This window comes from Ictidomys tridecemlineatus, chromosome 2, assembly GCF_052094955.1.
Source record: "Ictidomys tridecemlineatus isolate mIctTri1 chromosome 2, mIctTri1.hap1, whole genome shotgun sequence".
Lineage (NCBI taxonomy): Eukaryota > Metazoa > Chordata > Mammalia > Rodentia > Sciuridae > Ictidomys > Ictidomys tridecemlineatus.
In genome coordinates, this window is record NC_135478.1 from 29,824,116 (window position 1) to 29,846,391 (window position 22,276).

Genomic DNA, 22,276 nt, shown 5'->3' on the forward strand with positions numbered 1-22,276 from the left:
ACTCCAAACTCTAATTTACTTGTCTTACAACTCATTAAATTTGAAATATTATTGATTTTCAAGTAGATGGCTTAGAGGATAAATAAGTCCATTTTTTTTTCTTGGGGGCCTTCATTTGAGTTTGATCTGTGGACCTTCAGGCAAGGAAGCTCGAATCTCTTCATTAGGCAGTGTTTGCAAAATAATCTCACTAGACATACTCCACTGGTGCAAATAATTTGCCAGGACCCTGTATTTCCCAGTAACTGTCGCTGAGTGAGCTATTTTCCTGTTTCTGATCAGACTCTATCCATGGCAAGGGCCAGTGAATTATATGATTTGAGGAGAGACTTCAGAGTACATACTCCTCTGAAATGCAGTTTCTTTGAATTCCACAATTCAAAAGATATGATGAACTTTCATATTCTACTGCCCTTAAAAATCTGGACCAGATTCTATTCTTTCTTTCATCCTTCTTTTTTTTTTTTTTTTGATGGGGGGTTGGTGATGGAGGAGGAACTGCAAGGGATTGAACCCAAGGCCTTCTACATGCTAGGCAAGTGCTCTACCATTGAGCTAACCCTATACTCTCAGCCTTAGATTTCCAAGCCTTCTGCATTTTCTGGAATCTGTCAAGTCAATGGCTACTGTTAACCATTTGCCTTATCCAAATGCTAAAGTCAATGGGTGAATTGATGTGAGGGCAGGAATACTCAAATGAATTAGACTTAGGCTGTGGTAGCATTTTTAAATTTAATTTTTAAATAGGTACCTATTGACGTGACTCAAAATTCCAAAATTCTAAAAAGCTATCCAGAAAAAATAATTTTCAACCCCTGCCTCCCTATCTCATCCTGTTCTCTGTCTCATTCCTTCTCTTCCACCAGGAAAACACTATTTTTGTTGTTTCTTTGTAACCTGCTAGAGTGTCTTTGTTTTTTCCTGTTTTTATAAGAGATAGCATATTATACACACTGTTCTGAACCTATTGTGTATTTCATTTGTTTTTTAATTTACTGAGATACTTGGGAAATTTTCCATATCAGTACATAGAAAATACCCTCATTAAAAAATCCTTGATAACTTTTCATCATGTATATATATTATAATTTATCCAATCAGTCCTCTATTGTGGACCTTTGGAGCCTTTGAAATGTTTTGTTCTTACAAGGGAATGATCAGGCACATAGATACACAAGTGCAGAACGACTTTGTATATAAATCATTTTGCAATTGTACAAGTATATATGTAAGAAATAGGCCTCAAGGTGGAGAGCTGGGTCAAAGGGCACATGAAAACCATTGCCAAATTGCTCTCTGTGGTATGCCTTGTCCATTTTTGCTCCCACCAGCAATGTATGGAAATCTGAGCTGGCAATTGTGATTCACCTCTGCAAGTGCTTATATTTCTAGGTCAGAAACTACACTAGTCAGGATTGCAAACAACAAAGGAGAGTTAATTGAAGGCACAAAGGGTTTATTGGGATGGATAGAAGAAACAAACAAACAAACTGGTGCATAGATATTGGGAGGACGAGGAAAGTAAAATCAGCCAAGGACTTCCTATGTGAACCGTCTTGTGAGAATTGTGCCATTGGGCATGATAGCTGTGGCCACTGGTCATCCTTGCGTTGCCCAAGGACCCCCACCCCTGACCTTGCCCTTCCACAGGATACAATCTCTAATCTCTCCAAGAGGTAAAATAGGAGGTAATTTAGCTTTTATAGGGTTATAAGGGAGGGGGAAAGGGTAGGGAAACTCTGTTAGCCTCTCTTTGCCTCTCGGCAAGAACACTGTTGAGATGTAGGGCAGCCAAAATAATGTGCACTATGAAGACAAAGTTACCTCTTCATTTTCCTTTTAATTTGGGTGCATGCAGAGTTATTTTCTTGGATTTTGCAGGATTAGGACCCATATTTAAACACTCTTCTGGCTTTAGGACCTGAATTGGACCTAAAATCTGCTACTGTACCCAAGACGAGATTAATGCATCTGTTTAGGACTCAGTCCGGGAGTCTACCTCATTTATTGATCACCTTCTGAATGCTAAGCAAGCACACTCTTGGCCAAAGATTCCGAGTCAGGAATTCTCCCAGCTAATTCTGCTTCTGCTCTTCTGATCAGTGGCTTAGCCTTGGGCAAGCCATTCTTCTTAAGCCTGTTTTCTCATCCACGAAGCAGGGATGATAATATTGACCTACTTTCCCTGGCTGTTGCAGGATTCGTTAATTGATAGCTGTAAAGAACTCTGAAAAGCTTTAGAACCTTCCGCACCTTTGTTTCCAAGCCCGTTTCCCCTGCAGCACCCCTGCCACTTGTGATCTAATTTGGGCTAGCGTGTGGAAGGGAACAGATGAGGGGCTGGGGCACAAACATGGCTCGTTTTGTATTTAAAGAGTGGCCTTGAACCAATCAGGAGGGAAGGCGGTTAGCAGTTAGCAACTGTTAAGGTTTCCATGGAGCCCCTCCGCCATGGGTCTAGCATGCAGGGATCACAGAAGCACAGATGCCTTAGTTCTAATTGCTTTCCTTGGTTGTCATCCTCATACATAAATAAATTAGCAGCCCAGTCCTTGACTCTGATGGTATGAATGGCTCAACCTGAGCAGCTGTTGCAGAGTGTCTCTGATATTAATCATGCACTCCTTTCGATGGCGGTGACCTTAAGGTGAAAATGTCTTGCTCTCCTTCTGGCAGCTGAGCAGCAGTCAGCCTGGGGAGTGTGTGCAATGCACATGTAGGGGAGAAGGAATCTACAATTCTTATCCCAATTATAAGCACAATAATAACATCTTTATATCGCATTAGGGTTTACAATGCATTTTCATGTTGCTAATCTCCAGTGGGCTTCGGCAATGCTGGGAGGCAGGTAAAAATGATTATCTCCTCTTTGACTAAAAATCTCAAATTCAGAGAGGTCATCAGTCCTAAGTTCCTATAGCTGGAAAATGAAATCTTTTCCCCAGCACACCTAGCACTCTCAGCATTTTATCATTTTTTTCTTTAAATGATAACTAATTATATCTAGTTCTTCCCTTTGATGTTGGTGTGAATTGACTCAGAAATGTTAAAGGGTGCACATCCACCCTTGTTGGGATGCTCACGAAGTGCCATCTTTCTATTCTAAGCGAGTTACATAGAGGCAGAAAAATATCATCTGATCCTCACTCAACTCTACCAGGTAGGTTATCATTGTTCTGCTTTACAGATGAAACATACCAAGGTTCAGAGAGATTAATAACTTGCTCAGGGACACACAGACAGTCTGAGCATTCAAACTCAATTCTATACAGCTAGTCCTAAGGGGGAAAAGAAAAGAAAGAAAGAAAGAAAAATCCCAGGAGCTGAGGGTCCAGCATTGCCACTGCATGGGGCAGAGGATGGCTTCATTTCTATGATTTCAAGAGAAGAGCTCTTAACTAGTGAGGTGGAAGTTGAGGGTATTGGAGGAGCAACAGGAGGAAGTTACAGATGTTGGGTGAATATGCTTCACTCCTCTGTTCTGGCCCTGCTGCCTGCTGTGTCTGGGCTGTCCCTTTCCACCCCTCCTTCCCTGCAGGCAGGCCTGGACTGCTGCCTCATCAGGTCACCTTGGAATTCAGCACAGGTTGGGACTCTGAGTTGGCTTCCTTTTGTACTTCTTATCACAGTGTCTGGCTTCATGTATGTGCCTAAGTCTTTGTCTACTATCCACGGCTTCCCTCATGCCAGGGACACCAGAGGGAGCTCAGCAGGCCCTACATCATGGGGGGAGGCAGAGACCCTTTCAGAATGTACCCTCATCCTTCCTGCAGGAGCAGTTCTAGGAGGCCTTTTGCAGGCTCCTTGGACAGTTCAAAAGAGTGAGTCAGCTGTCCACAGTGGCAACCCGATGCACATCTTTACTTTACCTTTTAATTTTTCCCTTCCCTCTATTACCCTCTTCTGCTCCCTAGGATCACCTTCACAATAAACTACCTATGCCCAAATTCTCAACACAGGTTGTGCTTTTGCGGGGAACCCAAACTCCAAAATGATCTTTGGAGCATTACTCACACTTACATCTTCCCATCTGGGGGCAGAATCATGTGGTACTTAGGACCTGGGTTTTAATTTTGGCTTCTGTGTGACTCTGGACAGGTCAAAAGAACTTCTCTGAGACTGAGTTCATTATTTGTAAGATGGGAGTTGAAATAATCTCTTTCTTGTGGGGTAAAATTTTGTGTGTACCATATGAATGATTATATGGAATTCAGCAAATGCTGATAATTCATCTGTTGTTGATCCAGTTCTCATATGTTGTAGTGATTTTAAGCACCTCCACCCACCCAAACTCCTTCACCTAATATCTTGTGGCCTTTGGTTGGATTTCCTAATCTCTACCAAGAGGCTAATTTCCCAATCAGTTTCAGTTTCATAATCTATTCAAAGAGATTAAAAAGACTGGCTGAATCAGGGACTGTGGGAGTTAATGACTGGGTAAGTAGCTAATGCATAACCTGGAACATAATAGTATATGTGTTTAGTAAAAAAAGAGCTTTTAACCAAAACAATAACTGGTCCCAGCTAGACTTAATGGCTTCCTCCTTTGAGTTCACTTTATACTTCTTTGCACTTCCAGTGGAGTTATTCTGCATTTCTCGGTCCCTCCTCCAAGATTACAAGGGGTAGTGTGTCATTTCTCCCTCGACCAGCTGGAATGCACCTTGACTCAGTGGCAGGGGCTTCAAGAATCATGTTAGAGAGTCCAAACTTTCAGAAGCCATTTAGACCAAATCTCTCCCTAGATGAGGAGGCAGTGGCTCCAGAGTTTAGTAGACATTACCTAACATTCATTGGCAATGTCCCGACCAGGCAGGGGTGAGGCACATGAGATGTAGTGGAGAGGAGCTGGCCTCATTTGGCCGGTTGGACTGAGGCTCTTGTCAAAACAGCTTTTCTTAGAGAGGGCAATAGGGTTGAGCTTGAAAGGGGGACTCTTTAGCCACCAGTTTTGGCAAAAGATGCTCTTCCTAGGAAGCACCTAAGGCTTTCCAGATCATTTACCCAGCCGTGGCTTTCCCTGTCAACCAGATTCAGGACATTCCGAGTAACAGGAAGGGCACCTCTCAGGGAGCCTGGCCATGGGGCAGTCCTAGGGACTGAAGGGTAGAAACAGCTCTCTTTGATCTTTTCTCCCTGTAGTTCCAGGCATGACTATATTCAACCTCAGTCAACTAAGGGCGCACATGCCCTGGGAAGAAGGTGGCCCTAATGTGGTTCTGTAGCTGGAGAGGGCTGTGGAAGTGGGATGGGGGTGGGGGAGATGGGTAGCATCTGGCAGACAGCAGAGAGCTGTCATCTGCAGAGAAGCTTGGGCATCTCTTTAGGGCTGAGGAGGAGGATTGGCTTCTTTGTTATCTGTCCCCTGGGTAGCTGAGCATCAGCCCCGCAAATGGGCCAAGCTCATGACTGGAGTGTTGGCCCTGATTTGCCTTGAAGGCTCCAAGGGAAATTTATTTCCTCTCATTGTTTCTTGCACCTCCATCTCCTTCAAGCACACAATTGCCAGCTAACCCCTCTGTGCTGGTTTCAGAGGAGGCTAACATTTTAGTGGTAGAGGGAGATGGAAGTCAGAGGTGGTTCCTGAGCTGGGGATTGCTGTGTTTGAGGGATTGCCTTCCCATTTGGAGGCAAAACTGGGAACTGTGTAGGGCTGTAGCTGAGACCTAATGCAGCTACTTCGTCTCTGAATGTGGTGGAAACATGGGATCGGAACATGGCTAAGAGGCCATCTCCTCCACACACCTCTACCATGCAGGATTCCACTTAATGCTTCACAAGTGGTGACAGAGGCTCCCTCCCTCCAGAGATATCCTAACCAAATATTTCTACCCTGCCCTGATCTCATCCCACCTCTGTAAAACTAAAACCCACTTTGGCTTCTTCTTACCCACCTGGCCTCTCTTTACTTTCTTTTACCACATTTTCTTTACCAGGTCCTGTTTACAGGTTGGTGTTGCCGGACCATGGTTCTTGGGCTTCTTTTTTGATCACTGACTTTAACTCCCTTATGCAGGTCCATGACTTCCAGGTCTATGGTGCCAGTCCTCGTTTCTCTGCGTGGTGTGTATCCTTTATGCCTTCAAATTTGCAAGGCCAAAACAGACTGTGTTAACTTCTACCTCAAACTGCCCTTTCTCTGCATTCCCTAGCTCAGTGAATGGAATCATCCTTCAAAGGGATTGATGTCACTGAGTGTGGTCCCAAACACTCTCCAGCACCCCACACATACCTGTCACCAGAGGTGCTTTATAATTTCTACTTGCTCTTGTCCTCTCTGCCGTTGCTTCAGGAGGCTAATTTCTGGGACTGTACCATTTGGGATCTTTTACTCCCTGGTTCTGGGTTGGTTCAGTCAAAGGGAAGTCCTGGGAAGAGAAAGAAGTGGATCCATTTATTCTTCTTGCTATTTCCCTATGAGGCTGTGGATTGGCAGGGACTGTGTTCCTCCCACTAGGCCCTGGCTTTGGTTGGACAGCTTTCCCCCCAGGGGTTCAGTTCTTTCTAAATTCCAACAGCCACTCCTGTCCTCACCCTTTCAGGTCAGGGGTGGTAACAGCTTCTTAGTCCTGGTGTGTGAGCGACCATCTTGGTGCCTGCGACTCTACTTACAGCTCCCTGTGCATCAGTCCTTCAGTGGACTCTCAAGAGCTCTGTCTGGAGTGTCTCTACAGGATGCTGCCGGGCGTATCTGACTGTGCATGCCATCCACGGCTCTTTCCTTTGTATTTCTCAAATCCATCCTTGACTATTTTAAGGAAGAGGAAGCTGGTTTTCTGAAAGCTAGTCACAAACGGTTCTGTGAAATGGTTCCACCCACGTTTCTCATTATTGCTGCAGACTTGACTCTTGGTTGTTTTCATCTGCATGCTTCATTTTGATGGTCCTTATACTTTGGCTTTGTTTCCTGCCTGGGAAACATCATGACCTTTAGAATTCCCTGTAGTGGTTGAGGACTTTAAATTTCCTACAGAACATGGATATCTACTCATTCTCCTGGATTTTGCATTTTCTGTAGTGAACAAAGTATGGGACATGTGCCATCGAGACAGGTTTCAGGTGTGGGAGAACCTGTGTTTGGTTTAATGCTCTATTGTCACTGTCTTTAAATAATTTTTTTTTTAAACTCAGGATTTAACCTAGGGGTGCTTTAACCCCTGAACTGTATCCCCATTCCTTTCCATTTTTATTTTGAGACAGTCTTGCTGAGTTGCTTAGGGACTCTAAAGTGCTGAGAGTGGCCTTGAACATCCTCCTGCCTCAGTATCCTGAGTCACTGGGATTACAGGCATATGCCACCACACCTGGCTTGAAATGATTTTTAAACAGTTTTTCTTTTGCAGTAGATCTCGCAAATTATGTCAGTATTCCTGTGTAAATATTATGCAGGTTATTTAGTTCATGGGTAGACACAGTAATGAATGGCCCTGAATCACACAAAGAAAGAAATGATTTCCTTTTAATTTGTCTTTCAATCCTTTGATTATTTCAAGGAAAATGTTTTATTTTTGTGTTCACATAACCTTTATAGCTCTCTTGATACTTGCTAATTGTCTCCTTTTCAATGGAGAGAGTAGGGCTCAGATTCTGTGCCTTTATGGGCACATAATATTATCATTTTGCTTTCATGATTACCTTCTATTTATGGCAAATGATACTACTTTTTTCATTTATGAAACTAACATAAAGTTTCCTTTAAAGCAAATTTGAATGAAAATCCAAGTCAATTAAAAGCAGGATGTTAGTTTAATAATAATAACAATTTTTAAGTATTTGTGAGAATAAATTAGGTCTGAATAACACTGGGTTAGGATCAAAACCAACCTTTCTTCTATTTTAGCTCCCTTGAAGCCAGTCTCAAGCCCAATCTGCCTTTGAAGATTCTCATAAAAGATTGTTCTGAGAATCAATATGAGAACTGGGTAGAAAGAATTTTAGGTACTTCCACTTAAAGTCTTTGAATGATTTGAGTAGCTCTGATTGAATAACATTCAACTTTAACCCAGAAGCAGGTCTAGGAGGAGCAGAATTAGAGGGCCCACTATAAGATCAAACCATGCATATATTGGTAGTCATCACTCACACTGTGCCTGAACCCTGACAAGTGGAGGGAGGACTATGGTGACACCTTGGGTGACTGTGGTAAGAAGACTCATATTTCTCTATAAACATACAGTTGAAGCTCCTAAGTCATCTTAAACTTGGGGTTTCAGTGTTCAACTGATGGGAGGGTCTGCAGGTGCTCTATTTCCTAAGAGCCAGTTCCTGGGGTTCTGTTTGGACAGCTGTCCTGAGCCGGTGATGCAGATTCTGTCTGTGCACCTTTTCATCCCTGCATGTGACAGTGAAGGTGACAAAAAATTTTCCCTACTGGCTATATCCTTTATCTTATTACACCCATCATTGAGTTCATTGGCTGATATTTAGAAGAGGAAGCTTGTTAAACTAAGCTGTTATGCTTGTGGTTTTAGAGGTTGGTATACAGACAGTTCTAAGGAAGGAAGAAATGTGCATGAGTGGAGAGAAATGCACAAACTTCGAAGAAATTAAAAAAAAAATCCTCACTAGCACAAAGCATCCCTGAGTTCATTTTGTATCACTCAACTCCTAATTTCACCATCCTTTGGTCTGCGGTCAGTAGTATGAAGTGATTTCAATGGATGGGAGAAGGGGTTTGATTTAATTTCCTGGGCCCACCCCTATGCTGTCTTTGGGGCTGTGAATGTGGTCCCACTCCATCCATTCCTCAGAACTTCTGGATAAGACAGGTCTGTTACAATGCCATCTTCTGCCATACCTTAATGCCTAACTCAGACAATCCAATGCAGGGAACCCAAGTGCAGAGGAGAATTTAATAATAGCATTAGTAATGTTAGCAACATTACCTGTTCTGTTCCAGGCATGGTCTGAACACCTTACTTAAATCATCCTCAGCTCTTGGAGAAAATTTAAAGGCAAACATTTTTTTTTTTTTAAGTGTACTGCCCATTGCCTGTTTGCTCTAATATCCATTCCTTGCCCTTTCTTTCTCTTGCAGTGTTCTGTATTGCAGGGAATTGCATTTCCTAGATTCCCTTGCCAGCAATTTTCAGTGACTTTAGCCATTAGTGTGAAATTGAGGGTAAGAGACTGAGAATCCAAAGTTTTCACTCCCATCCCTTCTGCTGCCTTGGGTGGCATCTCTAGCTCAGCTCTGTGTCCCTTAATTCTACCGGGGGCCTCCAGATCCATGACTCTGAGAGTTGTACCACTTCTTACCACTTCTTTCCTCAATCCTCCAACTTCTTGGGTGGTGGCAACTTCTTGCTGTTGCTTCACTGAGTCCTTTTAGCCTCCATCTCTTAAAACTTCTGGGTAACCAGTTCTCTGAGTCAGTATATCCCCATTGGAGCAGCTGAGATTGCAGCAGGTTTCCTGGATGGCCTGCCTGACACATTATGGAAGAGGTTAGCAGACTTTTTGAATAAAGGGCCAGATAGTAAACATTTAGGATTTGTGGACCAGAAGGCAAAATTGTGGCATCGATTATGTAGTTATTTATATAACAAAAAATGAAAACAGATTTCCTGCATCGGGTGTGGTGATGCATGCCTGTAATCCCAGCAACTCGGGAGGCTGAGGCAGAAGGATTGCAAATTTGAGGCTAGCCTCAGCAACTTTAGCAAGGCCCTAAGCAACTTAGGGAGACCCTGCCTCAAATTTTTTAAAATATATAAATAATAATAAAAATAAAAAGAAGAAGAAAAAAGAAAACTGATTTTTACAAGTTATTTTAATCCACAGGCCCTAACAAAGGTAGGTACAAGACAGACTTGGCCAGTAGGAAAGTCTGAGATGAAACCAATGAAGAAGTTACTACAAGAATCCAGGCAGGAGCGGGCAGTGTCTTGGGAAAGGGTGACAGTGGCCTGGAGATGAAGCAGCTGGGCTCGAGTCATATTCTCAATCTGACGTGAAAGTGACTGTCCTGAAAGACAACCTGGTCACGCCACTTAGAAAACCACCGCAAAGTCCTAGAGTGCCCACCAACCAGTGAGTGAGCTCTGTGGGTTCAGAATCCTGCACCCACCCCCGCCAATGGGAACAATGGTGGGAAGAGAAAAGGCTCAGAGAAAGAAGAGACAGAAATGGTACCCTCCTTGCTTCTGTGGGGCAGCAGGCAAGGGGATGAATGACAAGGAGTTTGGAGAGATTTGGATGACAGGAGATATTGTCTGAATATGGTACTTTCCCTTCATTCCAGGCCCTTCAAGACCAGCTGTCTCAGGGATTTCATCCAAGCACAGTTAAACTAAAGGTGAACAAATGCATGCTTTCTAGTAGTGCTCACTCTAAGCTGAGAGGGTCATTGTCATTTTAAATTACCATTCACAGCAGAAGTTCTTAACCTAAGGCACCTGGAGAGAATTCAAGTATCTGTAGGCTTGGATGGAAAAATATATATATATAACTTATTTATTTTCACTATCATCTGAACGAAACCTAGCACTTCCTTGGGTGATAAATATAGACCAGAAACCCACAGTAGAATTAACAGTTCCAGTAGCCATTACAACATACCTCTATCTCACATGCTTTTATTGTGGATAGCTTGAAATATTCATTACTTCAACAACTCTTATTGCTCCTGCCACTAGCTCTTGTTATTTAATGTTTAATAAAAGATTCACAACTATTACTACACCACCAATTTGATTTTTAAAAAAATATTTTGGTAAAGGTATTTCAAAATAACGTGTTTCTTTGGCAATCCTGTTTATTTTATGCGGGTTAAAAAAAACATTGCCCAGCCTCCCAAAGCCTACCGAGGAGCCCCTTCCCACATGTGAATGCTTCTGCTCATGAGAAGTGTTAGTGGGTGGTGTTGGTCCTGGTTTGGTGGCAGTTATACGGCACCATTCTTTCTCTTAAGCACCTGATGGTTAAGAGGAGCCAACTGTGCTCCCAGCCTCCTTCAGCACAGAAGCACTTAGCTAATTGTGCTGAACTCAGGGCCAGACCTCAGGGAGAGAGAAGCAGCCTATCTGGGCCCCTCTGGCAATCAATTATTCCCCTGAGCAGAAAGACTGATAGCTTCTGAGCATCGCAGTCCCGCTAATAATACTGCAGATGCTGTTTTAATTCCAAGGCACATAGTCACCCCAGCCTTGCTTTTTAACTTCTAGGTCTAAAATAAGAGTGAGGGAAGTAGCTTCCAGAGATGGAGTTAGAGGTGCCAGTTGGGGGGCCATTTTAATAGTCCTGCATCTTGCTCCTGTCTATTTCCATCTTCACCCATTTCTGGCTTCTGATTTGAATTTTCTCTCATCCTCTGGTTATTTTTTTTTCCAATTTCTTTTTCAGGTTAGACAGTTGTCTTCCTTGAATGTTCTGAAATTGCCTTTTCTTCTACTAGAAACCCCTCAAAATTTTCTTGTCCTTGTCTGGACCTCTCTAATCTTTGGGTCTGAGTGGAGGAGTTAATTTATTGGGTTTTCCCCCTGTTATTTGTTCAGACCCTTGCAACTCCTCTAGGGCTCTGAGAAGACCTTTATTTCTCTCTATATATATCTCTTTTTTTTTTTTTTAAAAATCAAGTTTCCCCATGATGTTGCTGAAAGCTTATCCCTGAGAAGACAACCAATTCCAACAACTCCAAGCTCAGCCTCAAAGTTCTGAAGTTTGAATAACAGTTTCCCGCAGCTTGCTCTGTGATTGGAAGTGTTGAACTTTCCCATTGTGGCTGAAGAGAACTTACCTGCCTTCCTCTCACTGCTAATTTATTCCATACTTCTGCCCGTCTAATCCCTCCACGGGGCTTTCTTCCTCAGGATGAATCAAAGAGAATATTGTCATAAGAAACTACTATGAACAAGTATATGCTAACAAATTGGATAAGCTAGAAGAAATCCGTAAATTCCCAGATACATACAGTCTACCACTATTAAATCATGAAGAAATATAAAATATGCACAAAACAATAATAAGAAGATTGAATCAGTAATAAAAATCTCCCATCAAAGAAAAGCCCAGGACTTGATGACTTTACTGTTGAATTCTACCAAATATTTAAAGAACTAATAATAATGGCTCTTCTTAATCTTCTGAACTCAAAAATAAAGGGAATACTTCCAAGTTCATTGTATGAGGCTAGTACTATTCTGATACCAAACCTGTCAAGGTTACTATAAGAAATTAAAATTATAGGCCAATATCCCTAAAGAACCTGGATGTAAAAATCATCAATAACACACTAGTGATCGAAATTCAACAATATGTAAAAAGAATCATACACCATGATTGCAAATCATTAACAAAGTTAAGGATAAAGTCATATGATCATCTCAATAGATGCAAAAAGCATTTGACAAAATTCAGCTCCATTTATGATTAAAAAAAAACTCTCAGTAGATGGGGTATGAGGAAATGCTTCTCAGTGCAATAAAGCCATCTATGACAAGCCAATAGCTAACATCATTCTTAACAGTGAAAAGTCAAAGCTTTTCCTTTATGGTCTGGAACAAGACAAGGATGCTCACTCTCAGTTCTTCTTTTCAACATAATGTTGGAAGTCCTATCCACAGCAATTAGACAAGAGGAAAAAAAAAGACATCTTAATAGGAAAGAAAGAAGTGAAATCATATCTACTTGCTGACAATGTAATCTTATAGCATAAGGCTTATATCTGAAGACTCCACCAGAAAAACTCTTAGAACTGATGATGAATACGGTAAAGTTGCAGGATTAAAAAACTCAGTAGCATTTTTATAGACTAATGATGAACTCTATCTGAAAAGGAAATTCAGAAAACAATCCCATGTACAATGACAACAGAAATTTAAATACTTATGTGTAAATTGAGCCAAGGAGATAAAAGTATACTGAAAATTATAAAACTCTGATGAATGAAACTGAACAAAACATAAATAAATGGAAAGATATCCTATGTTAATGGATTAGAATAATTAATATTGTGAAAATGTTCAAAATATGCAAAGTAATCTACAGATTAAATTCTACATAAAGCAACCTGAAGATTCAATGCAATCCCTCTCAAAGTTCTAGTGTCATTTTTCCCAGAAATGTTTAAAAAAATTTATGTGAAACCACAGAAAACACCAAACAGCTAAAACAATCTTGAGTAAAAAGAACAAAGCTGGAGGAGTCATATTTCTGGATTTCAAAACATATTTTAAAGCAAATTTGATGAAAAAAAAACCCAACAGGGTACTGGCATAAAAGTGGGCACAATGACCAATGAACAAGAGAGAGAATCCAGAGATAAACTCATACATTTGGTCAACTGATTTTTGATGCAGGTGCCAAGAACACACAATGGGGAAGGACAATCTCTTCATTAAATAGTATTGGAGACACTGAATATCCACATATAGGAGAATGAAGGGTTTAACTTACACCATATACAAAAATCAAATCAAGTTATATTAAAGACTCAAATATTAAGGCCTGAAAAATGTAAACTGTTAGAAGAAAGCATATTGGAAAAGCTTCACAGAATTGTTCTGAGTAGAGACTTCATGACCTGAAAATAGACAATGAAAGCAAAAGTAGACAAATAGAATGGTATCAAACCAAAAAGCTTCTGCACAACAAAGGAAACAAAGTGAAGAGAGAACCCCAGAACTCAGATGAAATATTTACAAACCCCAGTTCTAATAAGTGGTTAGTATCCTAAATAAGAAGCTCAAACAATTCAATTGCAAGAAAACAAGTCAATTAAAAAATGGGCAAAGGATCTAAACACATATTTCTCAGTTGAAGACCCACAAATAGCCCCAATAGGTATATGAAATACATGTGCATCATTAATCATGAGGGGAATGCAAATTAAAATCACAATGACATATCACCTCACACATGTTAGAATGGCTTTTATTAAAAAGGTGAAAGATAAGTAAGAATTAGGATGTGGAAAAAGGGGAACTCCTGTATTGGTAGGAGTATAAATCATGAAATTGTGGAAAATTATGCCATTATGGAAAACACAATGGAGTTTCCTCAAAAGACTAGAAATATAACTGCCATATGACCAAGTAATTTCACTTCTGGGTATATAGCCAAAGGAAATGATGTAAGCATATTGCCATTTCCAAATTCCTTGCAGCCTCATTCACAATATTCAAAATACAGAAACAACCTATCCATCAATGGATGGATAGAGAAAGAAAATATGTACACATACACAACAGAATACTATTCAGCCTTACAAAGGGGGAGGATTTTATTATTTGTAACAACATGAATGAATTTGGAGGATGTCATGCTGAGTGAAGGGAGCCAGTCACAGGAAACAAATACTATGTGTTCTTACTTCTGTGTGGAATCTAATAAAGTTGAGCTTACAGAAGTAGAGTAGAATAGTAGTTAGGAGAAGAGGGTGGGAAGGAGAGAGAGGAGGGAATGGAGACTCATTGATCGATGACTATAAATTTTCAAATAGGAGGAAGAAATAGAGTTTGAGATCCATTGCAGAGTAGGGTGACTATAGTCAATAAGGATGTAGTTTCAAAATAACTTAAGAGAGTAAATTTTTAAATGTTTTATCATAAAAATGATAACTATCATAAAATATTGATCACCTAGCTAGGTGATCGATATTTTAGTTTGATATCATCATGCTACATTAAATAAATACAGCAAAACACATTGTATCACACAAAATTGATTTTTCAATAAAAAAATAAAATAAGTGAATACTATTGCCTACATATGACACTCCTGGGAGCATCTCTTGAAGTTCCTACCGAGGCATGGAGGACATGTCCGCTCACTGTAGCAGTGGGGACCTTTTGCTGTGCCTCTGTTTCAAGCATAGGAAATCCCAAGAGAGGCAATACTTCTAGCCCTGCCTGGGGATGACCTTATATAATCCAGGCATTCCCACTGTTGTGCATGTGGTAGTGACAGGTGCTGATTATGGCCAGCCTTGTGTACTGTCATCTCTCAGGATGCCCATGGTGGTCTTCAGCTAGTTTGTATTCCTTTTAATTGATTTCTTTCCTAATTATTCCCTCACCCCCATAACAAGGAACTTTCAAGATCCTAGAAGGAAGCTAAGTTCCACTCACACCGAGGAGAATTTAAAAAGGATACCATAAGAGATGCATCCAGGGTCCAGGGAATACACACAGACGCTGAGGCACCCGGGGACCTGCACTTGAAGGAACAAGGGCAGAGGCTGTGCTGCTGGAGCCCCCTAGAGCTGGGGCCACAAGCCAAGGCTGTCCATCAGGGGTGGTCTCCACCAAGGGATGTAGCCACCTCCAGAAATGTGGTGAAGAAGGTTGTGGGTTAAGTCTACCCTTTCTCACTCCCTTCTCCCGCCCTCACATTTCCTTCTAGTAGCTCCCATTGGCTGGATCTGGTCAGAATCCAGAGGACGAGGAGACATCTCTGGTCATCTGGGACACAGAGCAGAGGGGAGAAAACCAAAGATGGAATCTGGGCAGGTGGAGTGCTGCGGAGAGGGTGGCGGCAGGTGGGAACAGGGAGCAGTGCTCTTTCCTGGGCTGGGTGTCTCCTGGGGCACCATCTGTGCGTGGATCCCTTCTTCACTTATCACCAAAGGTCCTGTCACGCTGACAGATGAGTGAGCAAGTGAATGTCACAGAAGACCACACACGCTGCTACATTCAGTGCCGTGCCATCTCTTCCCAATGAGAACGTCGTCCCCAGAATGCTCAGAAGACCTGGGGTGGTCTTCAAGCTGCCGGTCTCACACACCTCACCTGAAGTCCCCTTTTCCTCAGAGTGATCTGTCTGTCCTTCTTGCCTGGATGGATATCTGGACTTTCCCTAATTGTCCCCCATTATGAGACAGTCAGGGAAGCAGTTTTTGTTTTATTTTTGCAGAAGAGAGAACTGAGAAACCCTGAGTTCTTTGCTCTCTGGGCTGTAAAGAAAAAAAAGTGTTAATGTTTTTGATAACACCAGATTCTTAATTTTTTTGAAACTATTAATTTATTTTTAATTGCAATAAAAATACATAACTAAAATGTACTTTTCTTGCTATTTTTTTTGAGGATTGAACTCACAGGTGTTCTATCCCTGAACTATATGTCCACAGCCCCTTTTATTTCTAATTTTGAGATAGGATCATGCTAACTTGCCCAAGCTTACCAAAAATTTGTGATTCTCTTGCCTCAGCCTCCCAAGTCATGTTTTAGCCATTTTTAATGGTACATTTCACTAGTGTTAACTATATAGAAAACCTTTGGTAGTAGGGGGTTCTGAATCCATGAATTCAACCAACCCAGACCAAAAAAAAATGTAGTTAAATCTACAATGATTACATCTGTACTGAACATATAGATGTTTTTGGTCATTGTTCCCTAAGTAATAACAACTCTCTATATAGTATTTACATTGTTTTAGGTATTCGAAGTAGTTTAGAGATGATTTAAAGTATGTGGGAGGATGTGGTTGATTATATAATGAAGCTCTGCCATTTTATGTAAGAGACTCGAACATCTTTGGATTTTGGCATTCATAGTGGTCCTGGAAACAATTCCTCATGGATAGTAAGGGATTGCTAGCTTCACATTTTAATGCAACTAGTTCTTAGAATAATCTCATCAACTTTGCAATTGTGTACCCATTGCATGATTCCTGTAGCCCCACCCCCCAGTGTATATAACCACTTTCTAGTTTATGCTTGAATTTTTCTACTTTAGACACCATGTATGAGTATTTATCTTTTAACTTATTGTCATATCCTTAGGGTTTTCCCAGGTTGTAGCATGTGAAAGAATTTCCTTTTTAAAGGTTAATATTTCCTTGTATGTACATACCACCTTTTCTTTTTCTGCTCACCTGTCAGGGGACATTGGATTGGGTTCACTTCTTGGCTACTGTGTATAGGGCTACAATGAAGCATGGGTGTGCACGTATCAATGCAAGATCCTGTTCTGAATTCTTCGAGGTATGAACCCAGAAGTGGGGTTGTTGGGTCACATGTAACTCATATTTAATATTTTGAGAAAATTTCATATTGCTTTTCATAGTGGCTGAACCTTTTTACACTTCTACCAACTGTGCACAAGTGTTCCAATTTCTTCACATTCTCCTGGATGCCTAATATTTCCTTCCTTTCTTCTTTCCTTCCTCCTTTCTACCCTCCCTTTTTGGTAGACCTCCTAATGGGTGTGAGTTATTTCCTCAGAGCTCACTGTGGTTTTGATCTGATTTCTCCAATGATTAGTGATATTGAGTGTCTTTTCATATGCTGTTGCCCATGTGTGTATCTTCTTTGGAGAAATGTTTATTCCTGTCCTTCGCTCATTTATTTGTTTTTGTTGTTGAATTATAGGAGTTCTTTATATACTCTGGATGTTATGTGATTCGCAAATATTCTTTACTCATTCTGTAGGTTACCTTTTCACCCTGTTGATTCTTTTGAAAAATAATATGAGATTTTACCCAACTTATCTAATCATAAGAATCCCTGGACTCTTGTTGAAAATGTGTATTCCCATCTTCTTGCTTGGGAAATTCTGGTTGAGACATAGATCAGAGACCATGTGTCTGAATTTTTAATCAGAACCTCAGGTGATTCTAAAATCAAGCAAGTGTGGAATACTTTGGATTCCATTATCATAGGGTTTGTTGCAATGGCTGCAGAGTGGAGTCACTTCAAAAGCTTTAAAGGATATACTGATGTCTTGTCCTACTTCCAGAATTTCCTGATTAATTGGGAAAAATTAATTGTCAATAATTTGAGACCTGGGTGTTGTTTTTCTTTTTAAGCCCCCAGAAAACACTGTTGGCTAGCCAGGATTGAGGACCACTGCTCTGTGTGTACCCCTGTAGGGCCGGGACCCCTGCTTCTGATAAAGTACCTATTTGGTTTGTATTTGCTGTACTTCATATCTCAGTCTGTTACTTTGAAAGTGATTCTTTCATTTATTACATTTGGAAGTTGTTCTTGTCTGGTGAGGTTGAGGCCTTCACAGGTAAATCTGATGTTTCTGGTCAAATCTCTGCACTGTGGCGGGGGAGTTGAAAACACCTCTCAGTTTGCTTTACAGCTGACCCAGTAAAGGTTTTCCTGCTTCTGTGGAAATTACAGGAATAAATTGAAGAAGTTTGCCTCTACAACTGCTTAAAAGAATAAGCCTGTTTTCACTGGACCACCTACAGTGAACTTAACACAACTACCTGTAATGACTGGACCCTGTGAAATAGTCTCTTTATTCATGACAATTTATTTTATTTTTTCCAAAGATCACTAAACAATTATATTAAAGTGATTTCTGTGCCAACTTTTGTGATGTGGATGTCTGTCACTGTAACTAAAAACAAATTAGGGGAATAAAAAACCAATTGGAGAATTCACAAGTTATCTTCTATGTATCTTCAAACATGCTAACTATTAGTCAGAAGAATCTGATAAAAGAAAAGAATCTGGGATTAAGACGCTAGATGTGATTACTTTGCCTTCTGTCTATAGGTCTGTTGGAACTGACATCTAACCTCTCTGGGTCTCAATTTACCCATCTTAATCAAAGCATTCACCTGGGAAGACAAAATGAGGCATGACATAAAAGTGATTTGTTAACCTCATATGCAAATAAATACCAGGCCCTTAGTAAGTGGAGGTTGTTACCATTGCGGCCTTTGTCATGAGCTGTTGTGTTTATGGATAGCACTTTCACAAATCTCTTCTTGTAGAGAGGGGAACTCTCCAACTTCACAGTACCTGCCAAGGCACAGAGCTGTCAGAACATGGAATACTGTTGGGCTCACTTTCCATCTGGGTGTTTTTGCTAAGTTACTCCAAACTGTGACCTGCCTCCTGTTAAATGAGCACCACCAGCAGTCACAGCATGGTTCTCTTTCTTTAGCCCATTCAGGTGGCAGAACCTCCCTGACCATGCACATCCTTTCAAATGAAAAGAGAAATTGCCCTCATCATTTGCCTGTAACTAGACTTCAGTCATGCTAAAGTGAGGACACTCCTACTCCCAGGTGCATTTTAAACCTTTTTATTTGTACTGTGGACCCGTTTGTCAGGTTATACACACACAAAAAAAGTTTGTATAAATGTTTATTCATCTGATAAGTAAATTTTTAAAAGAGTATGAATAAGTTTGGGTTTTTAACATGGGACAAGGAGACTTGGAGAATGAAGGCAGATGTTCTTGGGGGTGTCATCTGGGGCAGGAAAAGATTAGCTTCTGGAGAGGTGATTGAGAACCTCTGATATTATGTATGTGAAAGTCATGTTGATGTAAGAGACAAGAAGGAGACCTTCCTTTCCTAAGCACCTGCTGCACATGACCACTGTGTGAGCTATGGCATGTCAGTTTCTCACTTGGTTCTCATAACAATCCCACTGGAGAGGCAATTATTTCAGTTTTATAGAAGAGGCCCAGAAATGGCAGTGTGACTTGATCAAGTTCACATGTGTGAGTGATGTGTTTGGTTTCGAAGCCCATTTGTGTTCTCCTCTACCATGCTGACTCAGGGGAACCAACCACGGTGACACTGAAATGGATGCTTGAAAGTAACCAAGGAAAAACACAAAGATTGTTGTTTGACATAAAACGGTGCTAGAAGAGTCATTTATATCCCATTTATGCCTAATTACCACATAGCACGATGATTATTATGATTAAATATCTGACAAATGAGTTGGCTGTACATTTTATTTGATCCAAACAGAAAGCACGACACAAAAGGGCCTCATCCTCATCATTTTCTGTCCACGCAGCATGGTCCTTTGTTCATGACTTCAATAAATTACAAGCAACATTGGTCAGCAGTTCCATACCACCAACGGTAGTCCAGACATGAAACAAGGCAGAGTCACATATAGCCTTTGCATTAATGTCAACGGGAAGAGAAATCCATTATTTACTAATTGTTCCTCCCTCCTGTGTAAAAATATTATTAAGAAAAATAAATACACTTTGACTTAAGTGACTGAAGTTCCTGCTCTGGTTATTGAGTTTACTGTGACTGGTTTTAAATTTTGTAACCAAGATGAGTGGTGAGACCCCCAGTGAATGAGCACATTAATTAATTTGTTCTTGGGAGAAAAGGGAGGTTGTCTGAATCTGCAAAGGATGGGAGCATGGGTGGAAGGGAGATGGCACTGTGATGGATCAGGAAGCAGTGGGTTAAGATTTAGGAAACCTGGTTTTGATAGTCTTTGCTGTGCAACTTTTACGTATGTGTCTCATTTTTTTTTCTTATTACGAGGATAGTAATAATATCTGCCTTATCCGGCATGTCTTAGACTTCAAAAAGAAACTCTGAGACAAGAATTTTGAGTGAGTTCAGGTCTTTCCTTTTGGAGGTGTTAGTGAGGGAGTGGCTGAGCTAGTTATAGCCATGGGAAACTGAACACAATGCCACTAGGACTGTATATTGGTTATCTACTACTGTGTAGCTATTGCCCCCACATTAAATGATAATACAACAATACGTATTTACTATACTCACATTTTTTTATGCATCTGGAATTTGGGAGTGACTTACCTACATGAGAGACCTTGGGATCTCTCATAAGGTTAAACAGATTCAAGATGGCAGTCAGGATTCCAATCTTCTGAAGGCCTGAATGAGGCAGCAGGATCTAGGATCAAAGTGACTCAGTCATGTGACTGGTGAGTTGGTACTGGTTGTTGGCTGATCACCTCACTTCCTTGCTATATGGACCTCATAAGCTGCTTGAGTGTTATCATTACATGGTGTCTGACTTTCATCAGAAGAAGTGGCCTGAAGAGAAGCAGCCTCTATACCTAACCTTAGGAACCCTATGACCTAACTCTTGTCATATTCTTGTTATGATACTTAGTATGATACTTAGTATGGTCCCAATCTAAGGGACCATATTTGAGGGGATTCAAGTGGGGACCATACTAAGATGGAGAATCAGGCTCCATTTTTTTGAATGGAGGAAGTTCAAAGAATTAACATATTTTAGAACCGCTGCACAGTTGGTGTGAAACTTGAATGATCTCTTCAGAATCTCCCTGAAAGTGGAAGAAGCTGGGTTATTTAGCTATCAGTTCCCATTGCTTTTGGTTTAAGATTCTGGGTGGCAACCCCAGACAAGACTGAGTGAAACTAAGAGAGGGAGGTGTGAAGGAGACATAGCTGAGGTTCCAGGGATGCTAAAGAGCTCTGTGGACCACTTGGCGGCCTCAGACTGGTTCTAGCCCACAAGTTCAGCACCTGCAGGCTACCTGAGGGGTCTGAGTATAGTTTTAGCCTAGGCCTTCCTCATTATTTCCATTTGTTGTGATCAGAAAAATCGTCCTTTTTTGCCTTCATAGTCTTCAGCTGAAAACTCAACTGAGGATTTTGTTCTATTTCCTCATGCCCCTCCTTGCTTGGACTAACAAACGATTTCCAAATGCCATGTAAATGGGAGGTACTTATAAACATATACACATACACTTGCATCCACAAAGACAAATTGCACCCTTCTCTGCTGTGCTATTTCTGGTGCTAACCTTCATTTGTGATGCCATATTTATGTAATTACACTGCTGCAGTGGTGGATCATGATTCTAAAATACAATCATAATCACCATCAGAAGAGTTGCAGAGGAGATGAAAAACAAATGGAAAGCAATGAAAAGCCCTCACGAGTGGGTTTTTCCTGTTGCCGCCTCCTAAGCTCAGGCCACAGGATGCTCTGCCTCAAGGCATGTGCCTGGTGAGTGGACATGCGTGTGTTTGACTATGTGTGTGCTTTTACATTAGATCTTCTTATAAATCTAGGCCAGTGATGAGAGTGTGAATACCCAGTGAAGTAGCTTATTATTTGGAGATTACCATCCTTCTGCTTGATTGGGTTTTTCTTTTTAATTATTTGTGGACTTAGTGCTCAGGGGGTCTCGGCCACAGAATGTCCTATGACCCAGGTATCACGCTTCACACCTTATTACTGAGGATATCTTTTGTGTAATACTTTCCAGGTAGTAATTTTTAAGCTAGTCTTCTGTGCTTGAAAATAACTTTTTACATCCAGAATCCATCTGCCCCTCCCTTCCTGATTCCTCCATTTCTCTTTCACCCATTATCTTTTTTTGCAGCATCCTTCCACCCCCATCATTGACTGAGATGCCTAAAAATTCAATAGCATCCTATTTTCTCTGCTGGGCAACTTGCCAGCTAGAAGCTCAAGGGTCTGGGTAGCTTTGTTTGGGGACACTTTCTCTTCTGCTTGCTTTATTCTTGCAAATCATTTGAAATCCTGAGTCCCTTCACAGTGCCTGTAAGCTGAATTCTTCTTTTCCACAATATACTTTGCCAAATCTTTAAA

At 40.9% G+C, this 22,276-nt stretch overlaps 1 protein-coding gene across 12 annotated transcripts in view; it reads left to right on the plus strand.

Moving 5' to 3' along the window:
• Positions 1 to 22,276, plus strand: part of Gadl1 (glutamate decarboxylase like 1) — a 494,905-nt gene that overhangs the window by 15,942 nt on the left and 456,687 nt on the right. For 2 of the 12 annotated variants that reach the window (XM_078038239.1, XM_078038243.1), the window contains exon 3: positions 10,244 to 10,297. The exons of the other annotated variants lie outside the window; for them this stretch is intronic. The gene's annotated coding sequence lies outside the window, so the exon portion shown is untranslated. The remainder of the gene's footprint in view (positions 1 to 10,243; positions 10,298 to 22,276) is intronic. 12 annotated transcript variants of the gene reach the window in all.